Below are 15,648 nucleotides of genomic sequence, written 5' to 3' on the forward strand. Positions count from 1 at the left end.
AGAGAGAGAGAGCGAGCTGCAAATAGACCCACCTTGCAACAACTTGAGAGCTGGCTAGAGCCTCTGCTCCCGGCTGCTGGCATTGTTTTGGCAGAACCGATCCTTAAAATAGCACAGCCTGGATGCCTTCTGCTGCAGGTTTCTACAGGGTTATGCCCTGTGTGTGGTTCTTCCGGACTTATTGTGCTTGGAAAAAAGAAGGAATACAAAAGACATGGGGCTTTGAAGACACGGCATACTGTCCAGGTTCTGCTTCTCTGTCTTCCTGGCTTTGTTGGCTCTGGATAGTCATTCAACCCTTGCTTAGAGGTCCAAGTGCTTCAAATTTGTCTGTAAAATGGAGACAGTCTGAAACCAATCTTGTGGTATCTAAGTGTGAAACCAGCTCTCTGATAAAGAATGGTATGGCTTTCCTCTATACACAGACTGAATTCTCTTTAATACTATTTATGACTTGGGAATCTTAATGGATTTTTTGTTTTTGTTTTGTGTGTGTGTGTGTGTGTGTTTTCCTTTTTGAGACAAGGTGCTACTATGTAGCTCTTGGACTCACTGAGGTCTACCTGCCTCTCTGTCCCAAGGGCTGGGATAGGAGGCACGCACCACCCACCACACCTGGCATGAGCTGGGTGTTTTGATATAGCTCTTCATTCCTGGAGCATCCTAGGCAGTATGAGGTTCATGATCACCTCACCATTTCTCTTCTTGTCCCTGATAGCTGCCTTCCCACCAGAAACCCACAGCATAGCTGCTGTCTACTTCACCCTCCTATGTGCCTTTACTTTCCTGTGCACCCACCTATCCCTATGCCTTTCTTCAGTAAGTGGACAAATGAATGAATGAGAAACGCATTCAGGTGCCCACAGGTTTTGAAAATGTTTTCCTAGAGTTAGGAATTAATGTTTGCCAGAAATCAAAGACCAACCAAACTAATAACATGACCTGAAAGTGATAATCAAGTCTGGAAATGTATTCAGACTGAGCAAACCTAGAATTTAGCACATTCAGATTAGCAGGTTTGCTTGTTCAACCTCTCTCTCCCTGTCCCTTTCCCCTCCCTTCTCCCCTCTTCTTTTTCCCCATTTTCCCTCCCCTCTGTCCTCTTCTCTGACGTTAGTTTCGTCATCTTTACATTCAGACAAACGCCAACTTTTTTTTTTATCTTATCTGGGGTCAGAACACTTCAGCCTGCGCTGCCACCCGCTGCCACCACCACCACCACCACCACTACCACCACCACCACCGTCATCGTCACCATCATTACTATTTGTGATGCTGAGAATCCTACTTTGAGCTTTATAGGATTCTTGTATTAATTTCTTTTATGTAACTAGCAAAAGTATCACAGAGAACAATTTATAAAAGGAAGAGTTTCTTTGGGAACTACTATTTCAGAGGGCTCAGTTAACAGTCCTGCTGGGACCCATTGATTTTGGGCCTATAGAGAGGCACAATACCATAGGAGCAGGCACATGTAAAGGAGGAGATTCTTTGCCTCATGGTGGACAGAGAAGGACAAGAAGAATGGAATCATAGACAAGGTATGCTGAAGGACCCATCTCTTACATTATTAGTTGTGAGCCTAACTTTCAATGGCTAAGCCATCTCTCTAGCTCCCCCTTTTGTATTTTATGTATATGGGTATTTTGTCTGTATACACATCTGTACACCAGAAGAAGGTATTGGATCTCATAGGACTACAGTTATAGCCACCATGTGTGTACTGGGAATTGAATTCAGGACATCTGGAAGAACAGCAGTGTTGTTAAATGCTGAGCCATCTTTCCAGCCCTGAAGGACTCATCTCTAATTACCCGCTTTGTGGTGGTTTGAATAAGAACGGCCTCAACAGGCTCATATGTTTGAATTCTTGGCCCCCAGTTAGTGAAACTATTGGGAAAGATTAGAAGGTCTGACCTTTTTTGGAGGGGTGTGTCACTACATTATGAAAGCTTATACCATCCCCAATTAGTTCTCTTTCATTGCCTCCAAGTTGTGTGTAAGGATGTAAGTTCTTGGATGCAGATCCAGTGCCATGCCTGCCTGTCTGCAGCCACCTTCCCCACTATGATGGTCATAGGTGTACCCTCTGAAACTATAATAAAGCCTCCAGTGTAATACTTTTTAAAATAAGTTGCTTTGGTCATGGTGTCTCTTCACGCAATAGAAAAAGTAACCAAGACACTTTCTCCAGCTAAAGCCTACTTTCCAAGTTTCTGCCACCTGGAAAAATGCCAGCAGCTAGGGACACATAGCTGTGTATGTATGTGTGTGTGTGGGGGGGGTATTAGCACATAGACATGTGGGGGTTTCAATCAAGCTACTAGCGGTCTGTGAGCCCCTAAAACACACTTTTAGGAAACAATGAAGATCTTAACAGATGAGAAAACATCAGGTCCAATGAGAGATGCTGAAGGAGAAAGGAGGACTCCCTGTGGTCCTCCCCACTCCACTCTTCAGGGCCCCAGAAGTAGGACGCAGAGGGAGGATCTGCTATTGAAACGTGATCATTACTAAGTCTTGTCAATAACGCTGACACAATGCTGCATTCTGAAGAGCCATTCATCCACCCCTTGATTAGTTAGTTAAATTAATTATTAATTTATTGCAGATATTTTCCTAATGTCTACTATGCCTTTGTGCCAGGCAGTTTCTCATATGCTGAAATAAAATAGTAGTAAGGAAGAGAGGCAAGTACCCTCACCTTCTGGGACCTTCTACCTGCAATATAGACATTTCTACATTTTAGCAAACAAGTTCAGGGGCAAGATAGCTTCAGAATGATAAATGTATAGAAATTACCAGCATGGTCTAGATGATGTGGTCACAGATGGAAAGATTAATTTTGGATTGTCATTTTAGGAATTTTTTGGTACTGACCTAAAGAATTAAAAATACCACAAAGTTCTATGATTTTAAAATGGGATAAATGTAGAGCCCTGCCTATTTCTTATACTGCTCTTCTGCGTAAGTGTGACTAGAGGAAAGCAACTAGCTTGGGATTGGAAGAAGGACTAACAAGCTGTTTAGTCACACTTTGTGACCCTCTTTTGGGACCTTTGAAAATCTGAGTGCTCTGTGTACCCACCCAACACAGCTTCAGATGTAGAGGTCAGTTATTGCATGAACGGGGAGCTCACTCATGCATCTCAAGTTCATGCCTCTTGAGCTTTTTCTGACAGTGTTCCATAGAGAATGCTACAATAGCTCCTGAGTAAGATGACAGACTAGGGGCCATTTCCCTGTGACTCAGTGAACAGTTAGGGTTCTCCAGAAGAATACGGACGATAGAATGACTAACTATATGTTAAAAAGAGGGATTTTATTACATTGGATTACACAATAGGATCTGCATAGTTCAACATCTGCACACTGGAGAGGCCAATAAACTCATGGCTGCTCAATCCTGGAGGGCAGATATCTTTGTAGCTGCAATATAGCTGTGAAGGTCTGGAGAATTTCTGCAGTGACTTGTCTTCACCCCACATTGGACAAGTGAATAAGCCAACAACCATGAAGGATTGTACAGCAGCAGCAACAGGAATGACCAGCAGGAAGCATGTAGGCAAGCATTGCCTTTTCATCAAACCTCTTTGTGTCTGAGGTGGCACCCAAAGCCACTGCCCACTCTGGGGGATGGTTTTTTTCCTGTCAGTCCATCCTTCCATGAAATGTTCTCACAAACTGTTCTAGAGATGTTTCTCTTACTTGATTCCAAATCCAATCAAGTTGATAATCAAAATTAATTATCATATCTAGTTAAGGAGAAGAGTTGCTGTAAGAAAGAACAGACCTGGGGCTGGAGAGATGGCTCAGAGGTTAAGAGTACTGTCTGCTCTTCCAGAGGTCTTGAGTTCAAGCCTCACCAACCACAGGATAGCTCACAACCATCTGTAATGGAGTCTGATGCCCTCTTCTGGCATGCTGGTATACACAGAGACAGAACACTCAGATATATAACATAAATCTCAAAAAAATTAAAAAAAAAAAGAACGGACTATCCCAAAGATAGATTGAGAAAACCTTTAGAAATTCATAAAGGTAGAAAAAATCTGAAGGCTGCTGAGAAAAATAAAGGTGAAACACCAAAGAAAAAGAAGGCATGCTCCACACAGCTCCTATAAGACACACTCTTACAGTTTGAGCAGCAGGGGTAAGGGACTCCTCACCCAAAAGGTAATAATCCAGTGTCTTAGTCAGAGTTACGTTGCTCTGATGAAACACCATGACCAAAGCAAGTTGGGTACAAATGGATTTACTTGGCTTATAGTTCCATATCATAGTCCATCATTGAAGAAACTCAACACAGGAACTCAAATAGGACAGGACCTTGGAGGCAGGAGCTGTTGGAGAGTCCACAGAGGAGAGTTTTGTATTGGCTTGCTCTCCAAGCTTTTCCCAGCCTGCTAATAGAATTCATGACCACCAGCCCAGGGATGGCTCCACACACAATGGGCTGGGCCCTTGCACATCAATTACTAATTAAGAAAATGCTTTGCAGGCGGGTATACAGCCTGATCTTATGGAGGCTTTTTCTTCATTGAGGTTCCCTCCTTCCAGATAATTTGTGTAAAGTTGACATAAACCTGGCCAATACAATTGACCCCTTATCAACTTGACACACAAATACATCACCATTAAGCTACAACTTTGCTCTTCTCAGTCATCCCCAAGATCTTACATAAAAACATAAATAATTTTAAAAGTCTGACAATCTTTACAAATCTAAACACATTAAAAGTTCAGTCCTTCTAAAAGGTCCAGTTTCTTTAAAATTCCAAAATCTTTTTTAAAAGTTCTAAAACTCTCAACTGTGGGCTCCTTTTAAAAAATTAAGTTAAATACTTTCTTACTTCATGAGGGAAGAATTGGGGGCATAATCACAATCTTAACAAAGCAAAACCGAACTCCAAATGTATAAACAACTCATTGTCCAATTGTCTGGGATTCACTCATGATCTTCTGAGTGATCTTAGATCCCTTCATTGACTCTGCTCTATGAAGCACACACACAGCTTGTCTTCTAGGTTCCAGCTGACACCACTCCACACCTGCTGCTGTGCTTGGTGGCCATTGTCTATGGTACTGGCATCTCCAAAATGCTAGAGTCCCTTTGCTGCAACTGGGATTCACTTTCACTAATAACCTTTCTTGGAGTCTCTTCAGGAACTCCAACCCTGCCACACCATGTCAAGCCTCAGCCGCTCTCTGTGACCCCTTCATAAATACAAAACCAGTACCACATGGGAGACTCTTACACTACCAATTTCATCTGTCAACGGAAGGTGCAACCTTGGCGGTTTCTCCTATGTACTGATCCTGAGGAACCGTTTCTTAGAAGACTTCACCTCTATGATGCTAGTCTCTTCTTAACTCACAGCTGATTCTTCAACACAAGCTAACCAGTATCTATTGCCCCAGAAAAACAATGGTTTCTCTTCAGTGGTTCGGGTATCTTGTTAATTATAGCAAATTCTTCAGACCCAGCAAACCAGAATCACAGATTCTTAACTCAAAAGGCCTGGTGGAGTCTTTGCTTCTGTCTGAAACTTCACAAGCCAGGCCTCCATCAATTACACTGTTCTTAAGCTTCTTATCTTCCAAGATCCTACAGAACAGTTCTGAGTTCTCAAATCAATGACTTTTTCTAGGCCAAAGCTCCAAAGTCCTTCTGCTATCCTTCCAAAACCAACTTGGTTAGATCTGTCAGAGCAACACCTCACTATCTGTAGCTGGTCTTTTGGCTACTTTGTGGGTTCTTCTTTTTTCCACCCTTTCATGCTCCTAACATTAGGTAGGAGAGGAAAAAGGATGGGGGAAAGGGAATGAATTTATCTTTAGACTACTTCCTGCTGATTAGGGGCGTCAAGTTCTTTGGGGCAAGTTTGATCTTCACCATCAGGATATTTAATTTCTTCTTCTTTTCAAACATGACCACTTGACAAACTTCAACCAACAGCAATCAATGGCATCCAGCCAATAGCCACCAAGTGGCCACAATAGCTATTGGGGTTCTAGCATTTATATAACCTCTAAAAAGCCTCCAGAATTCCAAATACTACACACTGCACCTGACAAAACCATTCCCCTTCTAGAGCACAAGGCAAATCATAGTCAGCTGTGGTGGATAGTCTGAAACAGCCCCATATCCCACACCTGGAGTTTAAATGAAAACACATTCTTATAATACTTCTGTGGTTTTTTTTTTTTTTTCAAAAAACAAAATTGTCACTACAACTATCCTGGAATCAACTTGTCTTAAGTTATTATTGCTATAAAGAAACACCATGATCAAATCAAAAAGGTGTGAAAAAATACCATAAAGAGACAGAAATACTGAAGAAAACCAAATGAAAATACTGGAAATGAAAAGAACAAGAAAACACAAAACTCAATGGAATGCTTCATGAACACAACAGATCAACGAAAGGACAGAACATCAGAACTCAAAGACATGGAGAAGGAATTTGAGCAATTTGACAAGAAGAAAAATAATAAGAAGGTACAAGTGAGACTTCCAAGATATATAAGGTGCAATAAAAAGACAAAATGTAAGAGTCTTGGGCATAAAAGAAAGGCAATGCTTTTATTCCAAAGATATAGAAAACATTTTCAACAAAATGATAGCATAAAATTTCCCCTAATTAGAGAAGAGGTGCCAATCGAGATGTAGAAGGCATTTAAAACACCATATAGGTAAGACCAGAAAAGGAAATCCTCTCATTGTATTATGCTTAACCACTGGAAGTACAGGAAAAAAGAAAGTGTATCAAATTTCAAAGGAAATGTCAAGACACATCTTAAGGCCAGACCATCTGAATAATAGTAGATTTCTCAACAGAAACTTTGAAAACCAGGAAGGCTTGGAATGATGTATAACAAGTTCTTAAAGACAATTGCCTCACCATACTACAACACCCAGCAGAGCTATTATAATTGAAGGAGAAAGAAAAACTTTCCATTAAAATAAAATGTGCTAGAGGAATTCATTACCACTAAGTGAGTTCTACAGAACATATTTGAAGAAATCCTTCAGACTGGGGACAAAGGCAAAGACATCCATGAGGCCACCAGAAAGAATAGATCATGATAGAATAATACTTAATATAGGAGAAGGAGGGCTGGAGAGATGGCTCAGTTGTTAAGAGCACGGGCTGCTTTTCCAGAAGTCCTGAGTTCAATTCCCTGCAATCACATGGTAGCTTACAACCATCTGTAATGGGATCTGATACCCTCTTCTGGTGTGTTTTCAGACATTCCTGCTACAGCACACTCATATGAGAGAGAGAGAGAGAGAGAGAGAGAGAGAGAGAGAGAGAGAGAGAGAGGATTAGGAAAATACCAAATACTAAAAAATCAGCAAAACAAGAATTACTACATACCTTTCAATAGTAACTGCATATCAGAATATCAATGGCCTTAATTCTCTACTCAAAGACACAGATGAACAGATAAGAAAGCAGGAATCATATATTTACTGTGCCCATGAAATGCATTTCACTCTAAGAAACTTTTGAGTGAAGGATGAAAACAAGTATTCCTAGGAAAAAGACTTAGAGAACAACCTGGTGTCATTGTCCTAATATCTGACAAAATGGATTTCAAATAAAAAATATTCAGAAGAAATAAAGAAGACCACTACATACTGATTAACACATCAAACCATCAAATGGATCGGATAATTCTAAACCTATATCCACCCAACATGGGTGCATTAGGGTTCATAGAATACTACTAGGTATAAAGTCACAGATAAACCAAAACACAGTAACAGTGAATGACTTATATACTATCAAAAATTGACAGACCAGTCCCTCAGTGGAGAAACATTTGAATCAAATGACATCATAGACAAAATATGCCATCCAAACACTGTAGAATACATTCTTCTTAGAAACTCATGGTACTTTCTCTAGGAAAGACCATAGATTAGAACAGAAAGCAAGTCTTAGCAAGAAGAGCTGAATAGTCCTTATAGTCTATCTTATCACAATTGGATAAAACTACAAATAAATAGCAAGAAAAATACAGAACACACATACATGAAGAAGATTAAGCAACATAATATGGAATATATTGATTTAGTCATTGAAGAAATCAAGAAATAAATTTTAAAAATCAGTAGAAGTTAAGGAGAATGAAAATATAACACACCAAAACCTATGGGGCACAAAGAAAACAGTTCTAAGAGGAAAGCTTATAGTTCTAAATATTTACATTAAAAAAATCAGAGAGACCTCAAGTAAATAATTTAATGATGTGCTTTAAAGCCGCGTGAAAAACGACAATCTCAAAGTCAGTACATGAAAATAACTTTATCACAGCAGAAATTAATGAAGTAGAAACTACAACAACACAAAGAACTGATGAAATAAAGAATAGATTCTTTAAATCTTTAAAGGAAAGTATTATAACAAACCTGTAGCTAATGCTATACTACATGAGGAAAATTTTTTTTTTAGTAAAATCAGAAAAAAAAGTGTGTCTACTTTCTCTACTCTTATTCAATTTAGTGTTGGAAGTGTTGGCTACAGCAATAAGACAAGATAAATAAAGGTGATACAGATAGGAAAGGAAGAAATCAAAGTGTCCATATGTGTAGTTAATATGATTCTATACATCAGAGACCCTAGAAATGCCTAGAAACACTTTCATCAAACTATAAAGCCACATATTTTAAGATGCAAAAATTAATATACTTTCTATATAGTAATAAAAAACACGTTGAACAAGAAAATAGGGAAGTACTCCCATTCACAATTGCTTTTTTAAAAGCTTGTAATAAATGTAACCAAAGAAGTTAAAGACCTTTAAAATGAAAAATGTAAAGCACTCAAGAAACTGAATGAGACAGTAGAAGATGGAAAGCCCTCCTATGCTCATAAATTGATAGGGTTAGTATTTTGAAAATAGGATTTTTCTAGAAGCAATATACAGATTGAATGCAGTTCCTGTGAGAATTTTAATGATGTTCTTCCTGAACATTAAAAAAAATTAGCCTTATGATTCTTTTTGAAGTACAAAAGGTACTGTATAGCTGAAGCAGTCCTGAGGACAACAGACGACAATGCCTGATTTAAAGTTATATTGCAGAGCCATGGTAACAAACGCAGCATGATCCTGGCACAAAAACTGATGAGTGGAACCCAACAGAAGATCTACATACAAACCTTCACAGGTATAGTGACCTGATCTCTGACAAAGCCACCAAAAGTACACATTGCCAAAATGACAGATGACAGTCTCTTTAACAAATGATGTTTGGAAACTGGATACTCAAACTGTACCTTAGTGTTCTCTCTCTCTCTCTCTCTCTCTCTCTCTCTCTCTCTCTCTCTCTCCCTCTCTCTCTCCTTTTCTCTCTCTCTCCCTCTCTCCCTCCTTTCCCTTTCCCTTCCTGCCTCCTAACACACACACGAAATCAACTCTGAATCAAACACCTTAACTAAAGATCTGAAGCAGAGTAAAAGGTAGGAAAACCACTTCAATATAGAGGCACAGGTAAGGACTTTCTGAACAGGGTTCCAGTCATCCAGGAAGCAAGGTGTTTTAACTTCCTTTCTATTGCTGACTATGGCAGTTTGAATATCCTTGCCCATAGGAAGTGGCACTATTAGGAGGTGTGCCCTTGTTGGGGTAGATGTAGCCTTGTTGGAGGGATGGGTTGGGGCTTACTTGAGTCTCCTATGTGCTTAAACTCAATTGAATGCAGAAGGGAGCCTTCTCCTAGCTTCCTGCATAAGATAGTCTCCTTCTGCCTGCCTTTGGGTCAAGATGTAAAATCTCAGCTCCTTCTCCAACACCGTATCTGCCTGGATACTGTCATGCTTTCTGACAGGATGATAATGATCTGAACCTCTGAAACTGTAAGCCAGTCCCAACTAAATGTTGATCTTTATAAGAGTTGCCTCAGTCATGGTGTCTCTTCACTGCAATAAAAGCCTACTAAGACACTGACCAAAAGCAACTAAGAGAAGGAAAGTTTATTTCAGCTTACAGGCTATATAGTTCATCACTGAGGGGTGAGAATCAGGGTGAGAACTCTGGGATTTGAAGCATAAACAATGGAGGATGCCTGCTTGCTGGCTTGTTTGCAGGTTCATGTTTAGCTCGCAAGGTATGATATGGCCCATAGTGTACTGGCCTTCCTAAATAAACGGTCAAGATAGTGTTCTGCAGACATGCACACAGGCCAGTATGATTTGTGGAATCTCTTAATTGAGACTCCCTTCTCAAGTTACTAGGCTGTGTCAAGTTGACAGTTAAATCTAAGACTTAAGGCCAACAGTTGACAATTGGCACCTCATGAAATTAAGAAGCTTCTGTATAGTAAAGCAAGCAGTTAATCAAGTGAAGAGACTGACAACAAATGAGATAAAATCATTGTCAGATACACACATGCATACATGCATACAGACACATACACAATAAAGATAATATCTAGACTATACAAGGAAATTTTAAAAATAAACAATAAGAAAACAAATTATTCAATTAACAGTGGGATACTGAGAGGCAGGCAGATTTCTGAGTTCAAGGTCAAACTGGTCTACAGAGTGAGTTCCAAGACAGCCATGGCTATAGAGAGAACCCTGTCTCAAAAAACCAAACCAAACCAAAACAAAACAAAAAAAAGGGATAATGGACTGAACACATGGTTCACCAAATGGATAAATTATTAGCTATATATGACCTACCAAATATAAATTTAAGATCTATAAAGAACTTCAGCAGAACCATAACAAGCAATTAAATGAAAGCAATATCCTTATAAAGTAAACCCCAGGGCTGGGTAGACCACTGTCAAATTCTTTAAGGATGAGCTAACACAACATTCTCCAAAATAGAAATGGAAAGGAAAAGACAAACACAAAGAAAACAAGAAAGGCAAGGAATACCATCAAATTCATGTTATAAAGCCTATATTACTATGGTGGTTTGAATATGTTTGGCCCTAAGAATGGTGCTTTTAGGAGGAGTTGCCTTTTTGGAGTTGGTGTGGCCTTGTTGGAGGACGTGTGTTCTTGTGGGGGTGGGCTTTGAGATCTTCCTCCTAGCCATGTGAGAATCAGTCTTCTGGGTGGCTTCAGAAGAAGATATAGAACACTCCAGTGCCATGCCATGCCTACCTAGATGCTGCCATGCTCCCACTTTAATGATAATTGTCTGAACCTCTGAACCTGTAAGCCAGCCCCAAATAAATATTTGCCTTTATAAGACTTGTCATGGTCACGATCTCTCTTCACAGCATGAAAAGCCTAACTAAGACAATTACTTTTACACTAAATTCTCAAAAGGACACAGTCTACAAAGACAATTATAAAATAATTTCCCTGATCAACAGAGGTACAACAATATTCAATGAAATACCTGAAAATTGAATTCAGGAATTGTATAAACTGATGACACTGCAAGAGTCCATGATTGGCCAAAGAATAACACCCCAGACTCAAATAGTATGTAAATGCAAAGAGTGTTTTATTCTTCAGAAGTTCAGCATGCTGAGGTCTTCCCATTACCAAGATAGAACAACAACTAAGTGACCTTGCAGGCCTGATTTAAAGCACATTAGAGAATTCTGGAGTAGGTGACCTCTATGTTAATCTCTACCAAAAGAGGCCATTTCTCTTATCACTGGCAGAAGGGACAAATGTCTATCTGTAGTGGCTATTAGCACACCAAAGCACTTGCTGGTGCCCAGTCTCCCTCAGTATCACAAGTACCTATTACACAGCTCAGCATCCATGCTGGCATATGCCTCATCACCTCTCCCCCTCCCCAACCAGCACTACTCAGCTCTCCCCCAGCTCCTTTACCACCACTAACTTCTCCAGCTCATGTGTTTCTTTCCCCCAGCTGTCCATTCTCCTTATAACCCTTCTATTTTGGCTATGCACTCTCTAGGTCGTCTATTTATCTTCATCACTCCCTCTTCACCTCCATCTTTCTCTCTACTTTGCTCCCACTTCTCAACTGGCCAGGTCCAGTTTGCTAGCCCTTTTCAGTCTACTACTTTCTTTTTTTTTTACTCTGAACTATTTCCTATTCTTCTGACTGTTCTCTCATTCTCTCTCATGTCTACAATAGATACTTCCCCTATAACCATACCATGGAGTGGCCATGGTGAGAAGGCTAGTCTGATTCCATGACAGACTTCAAACTGGCAGTTAAGAAGACTAGGCATAAATGTCTGTAACCAAGAACTGGAAAATTCCAGGCAAGTCCAGGGCCTCAGAAGCTGCCTTGCCACCTGGCCTGAGGCAAGGACATGGGTCAGCAGCAGTTTCCAGATGTCCTCATCTCCTTCCTTAGTAACAGTTTCCAGACCTCCCCAGCAAGTTTCCAGCTTCCACACCCCAGTAATGGAATGTCTGTAGTGATGGACCCAACAGATTAACATAATGAATGGGGCAAAGGTCTCTTTTATTTAATATAGTAATGTTCAAAACCTTAGCTAAAGCAATACGATAAAAGAAAAAATACAAATAGAGAAGGAAGAAAAATTACCTATATTTGCAGATCACATGGTTTTAAACTTAGAAAGCCTGTCAGGTCCAGTGAAAACTCTAATTCTTCAAACTACAAAAGACAGTCAAAATATCCAGAAATGAGCTCAGCTTCAACTAGAGGAGGATTTCTGACAGGTAGATAAAAGCCAGAATTCTTCAGGAACTTGAGAAACTAGTTCTTCCTGAAAGCAACCCAACAGCAGTAAACTGCACCCAATACTCTATGCTTAATTTCCTGCACCACAACTCTGCCTGCTATCCTGGAGGCCTGCCAGCACTAGGTACCCCAGGCCATGCTGGTACTAGGGATCTCAGTGTTAAAGTTAGCACCCAAACCCCAGAGGTCATAAAACCACAAAACTCCAGAGGAGACACATTCTGAGATCTGCATACTTGCTAGTTACCAGAAACCCAGGCCACTCAGGTCAAAAGACACAGAGCAAACAGAAACCAATGGGGGAAACATCCAAAAACACCTTTTCAACAAAGATAAACTCTCGCAGCCATGAAGAGACTCACAGCCATGAAGAGACTACAGATGTCAGCCCAGACTGCTATTCCCAGCAAAACTTTCAATCACCATTGAGAGAAAACAAGATTTTTCATGACAAAACTAAATTTAAACACTATCTATCCACAAATCCATCTCTACAGAAGATACTAGAGGAGAACTCCAACATAAGGAAGTTAACTACGTCCAAGAAAACACAGAAAATAGATAATCCACACCAGCAAAAACAAAAGGAACACACACACACACCACCACCACCACCACCATCACCATCAAAATAACAGAAAATAACAATCATTTGTCTTTAATGTTTCTCAACATCAATAGACTTGATTTCCCAATTAAAAGACACAGGTTAGCAGAATGGATTGGAAAACAATATCCATCATTCTGTTGCATACAAGAAACACACCTCAGTATCAAAAGTAGACATTACCTTAGAGCTAGAAAAAGATTTTCCAAGCAAATGGACTCAACAAGCAAGTTGGAGTAGATATTATAATAGCTAATAAAATAGACTTTCAACCAAAATTAATCAAAAGAGATGGGGAAGGACACTTTATACTTATCAAAGGAAAAATCCACTAAGATGATGTCATGATTCTGAATATTCCCCAAATGCAAGGGCACCCACATTCATAAAAGAAACATTATTGAAGCTTAAATTACACTTCTAACCCCATTCGTTAATAATGGGAGACTTCAACACCCCCACTATCACCAATGGACAAGTCATCCAGACAGAAACTAAACAGAGAAATAATGAAGCTAACAGTAGCAATGAATCAAATGGACCTAAGAGATATCTATAAGAACATTTCACCCAAATGTAAAAGAATATACTTTCACAGCACAAAAGGAACCTTCTCCAAAATTGGTAACAAAACAACTCTCAAAAATTGTGAGGCGCGCGCGTGTAGTGTCTCGCCGGCAGGAACACACACACACACACACACCAGAATCCTTCCGTAGAAACACGTTTATTCCCATAGACCAAAATGGTGGTAGAAGACGACCCCCAGCCCTGGGAAAGCCCCTATATACCCTAGAGCGGCGTATTCACCTCTTATTGGCTGTTTACTCGTAGCGCGCCAAACGCTGTGGGATGGGCTTTAACTTTGGCGGGCTTTTACCATGGCACATGCGCAATTTATTTGTTTACTAGGAAGAATTATGGCTGACAGCGCCACCTAGCGATGGCGGACTTTGTCAGCACCTGCCGCGGCTCCCAACAAAAAATACATACTCATGGAAACTGAACAGCTTCCTAACCAACAACCACTGGGTCAAGGAAGAAATAAAGAAAGAAATTAAAGACATTCTAGAATTCAATGAAAATGAATGTGCAACACACCCAAACTTATGGCACATAATAGAAGCAACACTAAAAGGAATGTCCATAGCACTAAGTGCCTTCATAAAGATATGAGTGGAGGGGGATGTGGGAAGAGGAGCAAGAGGGATCTAGTTGGGGGAGGATGGAGAGAGAGTACTGGGAGAGAGAACTGGAATCGGTGAGGGGCAGGTATCTCTGTGACAGCTAGAAATTTAGGACAAGGAAACTCCCAGGATCTATGAGGATGACCCTAGTTACTCCTAGCAATGGAGACAGACAGACAGACAGACAGATAGACCTAAAACCTCTGTCTTCAATAACCCAGCCACAAAACTTTTAACCCACAATTTGTCCTGCCTATAGGTGGTGCAAGGGAGATAAAGATGGAGCAGAAATTGAGGGAAAGGCTAACCAGTGTCTGTCCCATCTTGAAACCCATGCCGTGAGAAAGAGAGTCCACTCCTGACACTATTAATGATACTGTGTTGTATTTGCAGACAGGAGCCTAGTATAACTGTCATCTGAGAGTCTTCACCCAGAAACTAAACAGATGCAGAGACCCATGGCCAAATATTAGGTAGAGCTTGGGGACTATTGTGGAAGAGGGGGAGGAAGGATTGAAGGAGTTCTTGAGGTGAAAGATACAAGAAAACCTAACCTATGCCCATAGAGACTCACAGAGACTGACCCACCAAACAAAGAGCGTGCAAGGGATGGACCTAAGTAAGCTACATATATGGAAAAGTTGTGCATCTCCATCTTTATGTGGGACTCCTAACAGCAGGAGCAGGGGCTGTCTCTGACTCTGTTGCCTTTCTACTAACTAGGCTGCCTTGTCTAGTCACAATAGGAGAAGATACTACTGCATCTTCCAATTACTATATCCTGAGTCTCTGCCCAGGATAATGATGCTGCTGTATGTTCCTACTGCAATTTGATATGCCAAGGGGGGTTGATATCCACGGGAGGATCCCCTTTTCTGAGGAGTAATGGAGAACTGGGAAGATGAGAGAAAGGAAAAGAAGGGGGAGACTTCTGAGGAGCGGGAAGGGAAGCTGCAATGGAGATGTAAAGTTAATTAATTAATTAATTTTAGAAAAGAACAAAATAAACTGGTTCCCCTCTACAAAATGAATCATTTCTCTTACATGGCCAGAAGGCTGGACATGGACAGGGCTCTAACCATGAGAAAGGAGAAGAATAGCTGGTGCTAGAGAGTAGAGAATACACAGTACATACAGGAGAGAGAGAGAGAGAGAGAGAGAGAGAGAGAGAGAGAGAGAGAGAGAGAG

This window comes from Grammomys surdaster, unplaced genomic scaffold (genome assembly GCF_004785775.1).
Source record: "Grammomys surdaster isolate TR1022 unplaced genomic scaffold, NIH_TR_1.0 220, whole genome shotgun sequence".
Taxonomy (NCBI): Eukaryota; Metazoa; Chordata; class Mammalia; order Rodentia; family Muridae; genus Grammomys; species Grammomys surdaster.